Source organism: Diuraphis noxia, unplaced genomic scaffold (assembly GCF_037042655.1).
Source record: "Diuraphis noxia isolate RWA-SAM2 unplaced genomic scaffold, SU_Dnox_SAM2 contig0001, whole genome shotgun sequence".
Classification (NCBI taxonomy): domain Eukaryota; kingdom Metazoa; phylum Arthropoda; class Insecta; order Hemiptera; family Aphididae; genus Diuraphis; species Diuraphis noxia.
In genome coordinates, this window is record NW_028301711.1 from 84,313,851 (window position 1) to 84,325,916 (window position 12,066).

At 27.5% G+C, this 12,066-nt stretch overlaps 1 protein-coding gene and 2 pseudogenes across 1 annotated transcript in view; 1 reads left to right on the forward strand and 2 right to left on the reverse strand.

The window, feature by feature from the left end:
- The window catches only part of LOC107165618 (cytosolic carboxypeptidase 6-like), a 60,680-nt gene that overhangs the window by 12,144 nt on the left and 36,470 nt on the right, over positions 1–12,066 (reverse strand). The window lies entirely within an intron of this gene.
- Positions 2,220–7,529, forward strand: LOC149062182 (uncharacterized; annotated as a pseudogene).
- LOC149062183 (uncharacterized) lies at positions 10,065–10,668 on the reverse strand (annotated as a pseudogene).

Genomic DNA, 12,066 nt, shown 5'->3' on the forward strand with positions numbered 1-12,066 from the left:
ATAATATAGAGAGGTTTTCGATTACACTCAAGACTGCGGAGTTACTGTAAATTGAATACTAATCTATGACTGATAGCAATATAGTCGGCGAATCGTGATTTATAATATAATTTATGAGCAAGCGAGGGAAAATCTCTTATCTATTCGCTTGAGGATCGATCCACCACTTATTTCATTATCACTACGGCCTAGAAGCGTAATCATGATTAGAAACCGTCTAAAACCACGAAAATATTATGTTCCTTCTGTCTAATCCAGTCAAAATAACGGAATGTCGAAAATATATTTTTCGGTAACGCCGACATATAATCTTTGAGTTGGAATCCTGCAGTTCATGTCATCACATTATTGATTGTTTATAATAGTCGCAGAAAGGATCAAGGTCATGGAATGTGCATATTATATATAATATAATATTGTGCGCAATGTTTTATGTATTTCTCAGTGATTTATGGTGGAAACAAACGTCGAGCAGTGCCGGATAAATCATCAGTGCAAGCTCTGCAGGAGCCACCGATATTACTGGATATCAAAATATAGTATCATAAATACAGTAATAACCACATAGACATATTATATTCTCATATATTCATATGCAGATGACTAAATAATGTATCGGGAGTTTAAACAAAATGATTATTTGGACCATTGCAGATTTATTTAAAATTGTATAAATATATATTACAGCAGTCAGCAGGTATTATATTCATTAAAAAAAATATGTAAGTATCTACATGGACATTTTTATGAGTACTCCAAAAGTTCCATTGCTTTGAAGCTAACATAGTTCAAAGATCTGGTAATTACTTCGAAGCAAGTGGTTACAACAATATAATCAATATATTTAATAAGTACCTATATGGTTATATATAATAGTCATAGAATTAAAGCGAATGCGTCTTATAACTATGTAGATAAATCACAAGTAGGTAATCGGACAATTTGATAAACTGGTACACCTATCCTGGACGTCCGCAGGTAGGGAATAAATAGTGGCTTATAAATTAATTACGAGATTTTTATAAAGAAATGTATTATATCATATAATATAATAGGTTTAAAGTGTACAAATTATTTTAAATTATTACGTTATTATGTTAATATAACATAAACATTAAACAATTTCTGGGAAAACACATTTAAAATCCAAGGAGAGGAAAATTGCCCCGTTGTGCACGCTTTGGGATGCCTATGACACCTTTATAGTTTATAGACTGTGAGGTAAGTGAACACTTCTGAGTTCTGTCAGTAAATTAAATTAAATAGGTTAGAATGATCGATTCAACTGTGTAATAACGATAAGTGGGAACAGAATTCTGTGAACAATAATCCTACAATGTAAGATGTCATAAACACAATTATTACCGAGTGAAGGAAATAGTGAGTACCAACGATGGTAAATTGCACGGAGATGTCTCTGTCCATGGGAAATATAATATTAACACGTGTTTGAGTAATATAGCCAACAGTCAAACAATTTCTTCGTGTTGGCAGCAATGTAAATAATTATAAGAGTAATAATAAACTAAGTAACACAATAATGTGGAGGTGTATATATCCTACTTCGGATTTTTCCAAATTTCCTATTTTCTGATATTGATATATTTTTAATAAATTTAATATTAATAAATATTTTTATTTTGTTAGTTTTGAAGTCATAAAAATGTCTCAAATATTAAAATATTATAGAAAGATCGAACTTTGATGCTCTCTAAAAATCCATACAGTACCTATTTATACTTCATTGTTCATAATGATGATAAGATCATTTAATTCCCAAACAATAAAAACTAAGCTAGAGTTAATTGTATACACAAAAGAATACTTTATTAATTAGGAAAAAAAATATAAAATGCTACAAGTCCTTGGTCTAAGAGTATTTTATAATAATAATTATTGTAAAAGTAATTATTAATTACTAATTAAGTTTAAGTTTGATGTTAGTTAGTATTTTAAGTTTTTAGTTTTGAACGAATAGGTGAAACACTTGGAACCATACGATGACTTAGTCCAAGGTAAGGGACTACCTCATTACAGGTAAACCTCTAAAATGTTCATGCATACTTACATATATAGGGTGATTCACCAAACATGCTCACACCTATTTCCTTTAATAATGAAGCTATTCAAAATCTGACTTTTGGAATCTTTAAATATACTCAATGACCATATTTTCAAATTTTGAATAATTTCATTATTAAAGAAAAAAGAGGTTTAACATGCTTGGTAAATCATCCTGTATATTTTTGAAGTTAAATTTTGTAATTTTTAGAGATTGTAAGCGCTATTGTTTTGTTGTCTGTCGGGTTCGGAGCAAGAGAGGTGTCAATAAGGCTTTCTGATAGGATTAGGTTTAGTTTTCGGTTTAGTGCGAAACAATTAATTATTCTTCTTGTGGATGATGTAAAGTGAATTCGTTTTCGAATAATTATTATTTATATTCATATTATAATGTGCATTTTATTCATACGATATGATAAATCTATTATTTAAACTTATGCGATATACCATTATTTTATCACATGTAAATTATATTTCTATTGCTTATGAAACATTGAAAAATCTTTTCATCCATTTCACCCCCATCCCCCATGACCAAAAAAATCGTGTTATTCATTTTTGATCTATTACCTATATTTTAATAGATAAGCCTCGGCGTCAATGGTCATTGGCATGACAATTAACAATATATAATGACAATAATACTTTTTTTATAACTTTAAACTTAAATACACATATATAAAAATATGATATTTTGAAATTAAAAACATAGGTACTTACAGTAAATTCGACACACTATCGCAATCATCGATCGTAAACTTGATTAATAAACGTAGAGTCAAAGTTAAGATAAGTATGTAATAAAGATAAGTAAATTACCTATATATTATGGATTTCATATTTTCTCATTTTCGTTAAATGTGAAATCGACTGTGCCTAGGTACCTATGGGTTTTTATTGAGGTTTATATTGTACCTATTTAAGTTATTTTTTGTTGAAATATGCATTTATTTATTATTTGAAATTATCCAGAATTTTTCCAATTTTAGCTGGCATTCCTCAAGGCGCAGTTGCATCTCCAACCCTATTTAACTTGTACTCAGCCCACAAATCCGAATACTCAAATTGCCGAATACGCTGACGACAGAGTAATAATATACTCCTCCCACACCGATCGGGCTTAGTTTCAACCTCTCTCCAAAATCAACTGAAAGACCTATAACACTGGTACTCTCTCTGGCACGTCAAAATAAACGAAAGCAAATCTGTACACACTACCTTTGCTCTCCACCACAGACGACCTCCCCCAGTACATATAAACAACAAACCTATACCAAATTCTGACACAGCCAAATATCTAGGTCTAATTTTCGACAAACGTCTAACGTGGACTAAACACATTCACACAACAAAAATAAAATTAAATAAACAACTCTACTCTCTCAGACCTATCCTTGGTAAGTTCTCAAAACTATCTCTCACAACCAAAATTCATATCTACAATCTCCTCCTTAAGCCAATATGGTTATACGGTATTCATGTCTGGGGTACTGCCAAAAAATCGAATATTCCAAAAATACAAGTGTTCCAATCTAAAATCCTCAGACTCATAACTAATGCTTCTCCTTACATCTCCAATCAAACCCTTCATACTGATCTCCATATTCTTAAAGTCACTGAAACAGCCAAGCTATTTTACTCAAAATTCAGAAATCGCCTTCATAATCAAACTAACCCTCATGTTAAAAAGTTACTATCCATCCCTGGAGAACCAATATGCATTTATTCATAAAAATCCCTAAATATGCAAAAATATGCAAAGTAAAATTGAATAGGAACATCTGATTCTATGTCACACAAAACGAATTTATAACTTGGTCTGTAATGTGCACGACTAAAAGAAAAAATATGCAAAAGTCATAAACATCATAACCCTAATAATCATACACGATTTTAAGTTCACGAGACGTTCGTTATAAAAACACCGTTAGAATTAACATTAAAATGAACATTCGAAAGTTTTTCAAAAAACCACGGCTAGAAAATGATAAGGTAGTTTGTACATTAAAATTAATTATAATTACTATATTAATTTGATAATTATAATTCAAATCATTTTTCAAAATTAAATTGGACTACTATTATAGAGTTAGAGGTATGATAATTTTTCGCAGGCTTTTTAGCATTATTCATTGTCACGTATGTACAAAAATATTTTCGAACGTGCTTTCGACTACTTGTGCATGCGCGAACGTGTGCTATAGAACATAATATTATAGTCGTCTCGTTCGTGATTTGAAATATATTGTTATCGAAATATTATATAAAATACATTTTGTCAAAAGTGCCAATCAAGCATTGAATCAATTCTTTTCTGTCCGTCATCGAGTAAATTTATTTAAAAAATGTAGTATTGTTAAAAAACATTCTTAAAATAGTTTTAATACAGGTACTTGCAAAATTAATAATAAATATAAATATGTTATAATACTATTTGCTAATTTTTTAATTAATTTTTTTTTCAAAACATCCCCCATTATTTAATACTGCGCACAGGTCTGCAATTTTATATTATTAAATTTGTATGATGATAAATCTTCGAAAATAGAATTTACGAATTGATAAATTTAGCTATCTAATAGAGTAATAATTTCTATATACGTCTATTTTAGAAGGCTATATTTTCATGTTATTTTACTCGGATATTATACATGGTAATGTTATACTGTGTATTATATAAAACAAAAAGTAGAAATTTAATCACTTAGTTATCCTGGAATACCTTAATATTATGTTGGGCCTAAATACACCTTCCAAAACGATCTAAGTTCTAACGGCCTTTGACATGCACAATGAAGCTTGTGCTGGTTTTTGGTGGTAAGACAATTTCTGGTTGCGGTCGGGATAAGTTGCATTATGGTCAGAATTGAAATTACCAATTTTAAAAAAAATAGGAATTTGGGTATTCTGTTATAAAATGTACTAAAATTGAATTGTAAAAGTCTCACAAAATTAGCCACAGTAAGTATTTATGTATTACCTACTAAGAAATCTCTCAAAGATTATAGGGGTAGTCACTATTATATCAAATATCAACAAAATAAATGGTTGACTTGATACTATTTGTAAGTAAATGGAAATGCTTGATGTTTGACTTCAGGACTTGAATTTACATATAAAATCACTAGGTAAATTAAATTATGTTTTTATATATATTTTTAAAATTTAATAATATAATCTAAATAAAAATCTTACTAGAAAGGCAGAAAGCAGTTACCTATTTAAAATATTCCACAAAATGTATTAATAAACATAAGTAATGACAAAATGAATATAAGTATGATGATATAATTTGATTAAATAACTAAAGAATATAGTAGGTGGTATTCATGATTGACATAACTTATTTTTTTTAAATAACTTATAATAAGGAGGATATTTTGAATTTTTGAAATGTATTATTAATAATAATTATTATTTATTTACAATAAAAATATTTGTAATATTAATCAATATAATTGAAAATATTTATGCATGTTTAAAATGTAGTACTATAATATTTAATGAAGTAAAATATTATTTTACGGCTTTATGCAATAAACATTAAATGATTCACATATATTTTATAAAACCCTGCAATAAGCAATTAGAATAAATGATAATTTTAATATCTAAATTAAATTGTGTTTATAAACTACCTTAGTATAATAATTTAATCTTCATAAAAGATTTGTGACATTGCTTTGCATTATATTAATTCTTTTCTAGTCTTTAAATCAATGATGTAACTTATACAAGTGGAACTGGTAGAAGGTATTATAGTACCAGAGCATCCAGAACCATCACAATTAGCCATGTAAATTATTATTGTAGGAACATTATACAGGGTGATTCTTTTATCAAACAACACTTATTATTTAAAAAGTATTGACTTTTTTCAAATTTTTTTATTTTCAAAATTGTAGATTTCAACTCTTCTTGAATTGATTATTTTTTTTTATTTTTCATCCTTATATTTATTAGATAAATCACTATCAACTTTTGATTTTCAAATGGTAACCTATACTTAAAATTTCATAAATTAATAAAGCTATTTTTTTTAATTAATTATTACGTTAAAATTTCGAATTTAGCGCTAGTAGTTTATGAGTTATAGGTATTTAAAGTTTAGATTGGCAGAGTGGAGTGGTACGGGGTTACCCCGCAAAATGTTTGTCCACTACTCCGCTTGTCTAAACTTTAAATACTTATAACTTATAAACTACTCATACTAAATTCGATTTTTATGTATCAAAATTTTTAGAAAAATATTCTGCTTTGGAATATGAAATTAAAAAACTATGTTGCCATTCAAAAAAGTAAAAAACTTAAAAAATGATAAAGATAAAAATATTTAAAAATATAATTTTTTAATAAAAGCGTTGGTTTTCTAACAACTTGAAACTATGTAAAAAAATATTTTGAAAAAAGCCAATACTTTTTTAAATAATGAGTGTTGTTTGATAAAATCACCCTGTATATATTCGTGTACTTTTAACGCATTTCTCAAATCAAAAGGTTTGATGTTTGGAATTTAATTTTACATACGAATTTAAATATTATGAAATCATCACATATTATGTTTTGATAATTGAAAAATCATCAAAAATTATAACTTTTCTAAAACCATTTATATTAATTAAAAATATTCATGTACATTAATTAATGAAAATACTGACTTACCAAATACATGTTTGACGATTTTATTCAATGGAATAACAATACACCTACCTATTGAATGTTTAAAAAACTGTGCGTCCATTTTGTTTATGAATAATAATAATAATATCTCAACACTCAACAGCCAGAGACCATGTTCCTCCATCAGCAGTAGTGTTTTTATATATTACCTAGTACGTTCATAGAAAATAAAAAAAATAATAATAGAAATGTTATTTATTATCTATAGCTTCTGAATTTGAAATTGAAATACGCATGCCTCGAATCTGTGGGAGACAAACTGCCCGAAACAATGTTAATGCCAAAGATGCAGAGGAGGAATATTATAAAATAGTAATATTTATACAATTTCTTAATAATTTAATCTCGCAGTTGCATTCAAGATTTGATAAATGACTAGAAACAATATTATTTCACTAGAAGGACTCATACCATCTAATTTGTCACATTATAATAAGTAAGCAATCTTAGCTGCTGCTTCTATTTACAAGGATTACTTTTTAGTTAGTATGAATATATGTTGAAAGCCAAGTTATTCATATGAAGAAATCAATGGCAATTGAGAGAAAATTTAAAGAAGATTCTTCAATTATTCGCTATTTTTGCTAGTAACATCCGCTACTTTAGAACTTAAATTTTCGGTTCTTAAAAAACTGAAAAATTTAAGAGCTACAATGAACGGAGAAAGGTTGAATGGTTTAGCCTTAGCTACAATAAATAAAGATGAATTAGATTATGAAAACGTAGAAAAATATATAATTACTGCATTTATAAATAAATCTCCTAGGAAGATGAAAGTTGTAGATTAGAAATAATAAGAAATATTTATCTGATATTTGCTGTGGTTTGCAATAAATTATTATAAATAAAAATTTTGTAGATATTTTATCCATTTTAGCTGGATGTATTTAGTATTATATGTGGTCACATAATAAGTAGGTATACGAATTATCTCTATTTTTTTTTTTTTTACAATGAAAACAGTACAAATTTAATTTTTATAATATTTTTTTGTTTGCCCCCTCTCCCCTTTAGAAATCCTGGCTACGACACTGCATCTCAACAATTAATATAATAATTATCAAGCAAGAATGTGTTTATAATCATTGTAGATTGAGATCTATTTAATTACTAAAATAATAAGAATACTGCATACATATTAGACACTATATAACAGTAAATTGAATATAGAACACCAATAATTAATAATATAAAAAAAATGAAAATCAATAATGAATATTTAATAACCAATTTTTTAAATTTGAAAAACCCAATAAGTAAAAAATACTAGTTGAATGTTAAGTATAATAAATATAAAATACTAAAACAGTAAGTTTAGTACTCAAGTTGAAACTTGAAAGTAGATAGTAAGATACTAATGGTATTTGGTAATATGCAATTCGTAAATGTACCTATGATGCACAAGTTTTTATTACATTGGCATCGCAATGATAAAATATTTACCTTAGTTCACAATATCTAGTATTCAATATGATCACACCCTATATAATTAAAATCACAATTTAATATCTTTTATTTTTATTTGTTAACTATTATAATTTATAATATATCACAATAATTGAATCATTCAATAATAATAATTATAATAATATATTGCGTTATAAGTATACCTGAGTGTGTGCCTACCAGCTACATGTACTTTCCACTTACGATTTGGGATTTGCTACTATTTAAACAAAATAACAAGTTTTGAATTTGGTTACAATATTTTAAAACTCTTATCTTATTGATAATACTAATTAGTATTTTGGCAGTAATAATTTATATTTATTATAATAATATTATAATGAATAATGATTATTAATGAAAATTTATAATATTGTATGTTATGTATATAACTGTATACCCATATTTTTATTCCCTATTATAGATTATAAACTATTATCCTTCTCACAAAATATATAGTAACTAGAAAATAACTCGCTGAAATTTTGATTTCTACACATACAAATTTTCAAAAAAATTATCCTCTTAATAATTTACAGTAAACGAGGAGGGGGGTTCTCATTTGAAAAATAAAAGTTTGTATCACTAAATCTCAAGAATTTGAAAATAAAGTCTTTATTGAGTTTATTTAAAGATTCCAAAAATCAGATTTTGAAACTTGATTATTAAAGAAAATGGGACTGAGCATGCTTGGTGAATTACACTGTATGTTTATATTTATAACTATCTACTATTTTAACAATATATTGATACTATACTATACTATACTGATTATCAAGTATATACTTGTTATGTATGTATTATATTTATAAAGACCTCTAATTCTTTAAATAAAGACACCATACGTCTGAGGGTAGATTAAAAAAATGTATACATACAAACCATGTGTGGGAGTTCTACACAACTTTTTTAGTCATTAATCTTCATATCAACCATATCAAATATGAAATAGTAGGTACCATACGACAACATATTTTATGAAAGGCTGAAACGCATGTAATTTCTTGCATATAAATATGGTGAAGAGAGGGATACCCAAAATACCCTTCTAGCTATGCCACTGTTTCTACCTGAGATATGAAAAATAAAATACCTACTGTAGAATAGACTGCTATAATAAGAACCCATAGAATATAAATTATGATAGTCTTGCGGCGATGTTACTTTTATATTCCAGCAAATCCCAGCGTAATAATTATTATGCGTAAGAGTCTAGTGCTGTGTTGAGAAATTTTCCACCCGACAGCAAATTACATGATGCAGCTCTTTATTATACCCTCTTATATCTGTCAAAAAGTTTAAAACTGAGGTAATTAACATTTATAAAATATTTTGGAGACGAGAAAACGTGTAATGAACGAACAAAGAATCAAAAAATACCCAAGTTGATATAGTAATAATAATTATTATTATTGTTAAAAATTAATAATTAACTTCGAATATGAGTATATATGCATAAGTTATAGATGCACAATAACGAGAGCGTAAATACTAAGTATAAAATATAAAATTTATATTAATAAGTAATAACTAACAATACATACTAACTTACCTACATTAAAATTGAACACGAACACTGTCAAGAGAGTAAATGAGCACTTGTAAGTAATAAGGTGCCATTTTATACTTGTATGGTTATCTGTTAGCTTATCATGATCATACTGTTGATTAATATTATAATCATTACCTACATCAGCATAAAATATGTATTATATATTTATACGTATAATATACGCGTTTACAATAGACAGTGTATTGGTTACCTACAGTGGCGTGGCGAACTTCATTAAGTTATGAGGCACAAGTTATATTGTCAGACCCACCACCCATCACAAAAAACATAAAAAAAATTTTAATGATAAAATATATTTATTTATTTAAATAATAATGATTTTTTTTAACATATAGGATGATTTTCCCCATAATGTTATAGTCTCTTCATAATCAATTTTGATGTCTCTTTCACAGCTCAAAAACATTAAGCTTTCCAAACGTCCCTGATCCATTGTAGAACGTAAACGTGTTTTAATAAGTTTAACCTGAAAATAATAATAAGTGTAATTAGTGATAAATTTACTGTTTAAAATAATATAATTGTAAATTTCTGAAAAGGTAAGTTATTATAAATACTATGAGACCTTCACAAAAATCTTAGACTCTATATTCAATTTTAAACTTTCACCCCATAGAAGTAAAAAATAAAATCTAAAATCCAAACCTTTATAATACCAAGCAAGGCAATTAAATATATAGATTTTAATTAAAATCTTAGGGATTGAGAAAATGTATATTTTAGAAGCATAAGAATCAACAATCAAACTTACTTTGGAAAATGATCTTTCTGCAGATGCTGATGTAAATGGTATAGTCCCTAAGACTTTGTATGCTATATACAAATTGGGAAACGCTGCTGACAAATCATACTTGGATAATGTACGAGAAATATGTATAAAGAATAGTACTAACACCAATTTTTGTCATATTAATTTGTTCATCTTCAGTTATATTTTTTTTCTTCTTCTTCAGAACTTTCACTTTCTACTGATTTAGATTGTAAGTAGTTTGATAGTGGTGTTGTAACTGAAAATATTTTTCTTAATAATATCATTGTTATAACAAAATCAAACGATGATATTACATTCAAAAAATTTTTTGCACCAGATGATGTAACTCTGTCAGTTGACTTAAGTAAACATTCTAAAGTTTCATATAATGCTTTATATTTTTCAAAAATAACAATGATAACACGGTCATGAGAAGTCCACTCGATGTGGAAAATTATCTTATTCTACGGATTCTTTCAGTAGGATAAATGAGTTTTTGGTACTTAACAAACTCAGATGTTCTCTTTCTAGCTCTCATAAATCCAATTAATGCTTGAAGATCACCAAGAAATTGTCTAGTGTGTACACTAGAATCAGCTGTATCTACGATAACTAAATTTAAGCGGTGTGCAAAACACCATATGTATTTAGCCCTTGGATTTTCTTGTTGAATCAATGTGCGGAGGCCTGAATATTCGCCTTGCATCGATGCTGCTCCGTCATATGATTGAGCATATCTCGTAATTGTTCTTTCCAATTCAAATCATATTTTTCAGAAATATTACAAAATACTTCAAAATAGGTAACTTACCTATATTTTATATGTATCTATGTACATATGAATTATATCTATATCTACATCCTAAGATTCATTTTCAAGGTCTCTACATTCAAAAGTTGGTTAAGCTTGCCACTTTCAATTTGCCTATCCCCTTCTTATAACACGATACTTAATGTGAGTATAATGTGTAAGACTATTTTAAAACTTACAGAATGAGATTTTTTTAAAACATCAAACTATGCATATTATTATGGACCACCGTAAGTGTTTTTCCTTTATAATACAAAGTATATAATATGTACTATTCACCCGTATTTGCCAAGTAAACTCCACGTGGTGTAAGATATATACCTACCTAATATGTAAAATTGAGACGACAATTTTGCTTTCACACGGCTCAGAGTCCACAGATATGTACAGCGTCCTGTGAACGATGATGAGATTGACATAATAATATTCATGCCATCACATACACAAACATACCCAAGTACATATATTTGAACAGGTGAGGTTAGATAAACTAAAGCTCCTTTTATGTACTGAAAATGGGCAAATAGTGGTCACATACATATATATATATATATAGGAACCTGATATTAATTAGGGCACAATTATGCAAATACCTAGGTACATCTGTAATATGAGTATTCGTTGTATCGGTGTCTGACTCCACGACTCGAAGACTCTCTATAGAGATATATAATAGCCATAACTTAACCAGCGTTTGAAGGCAATATTATTGTTCATGATGATTAATTCATAAACGGACAAACT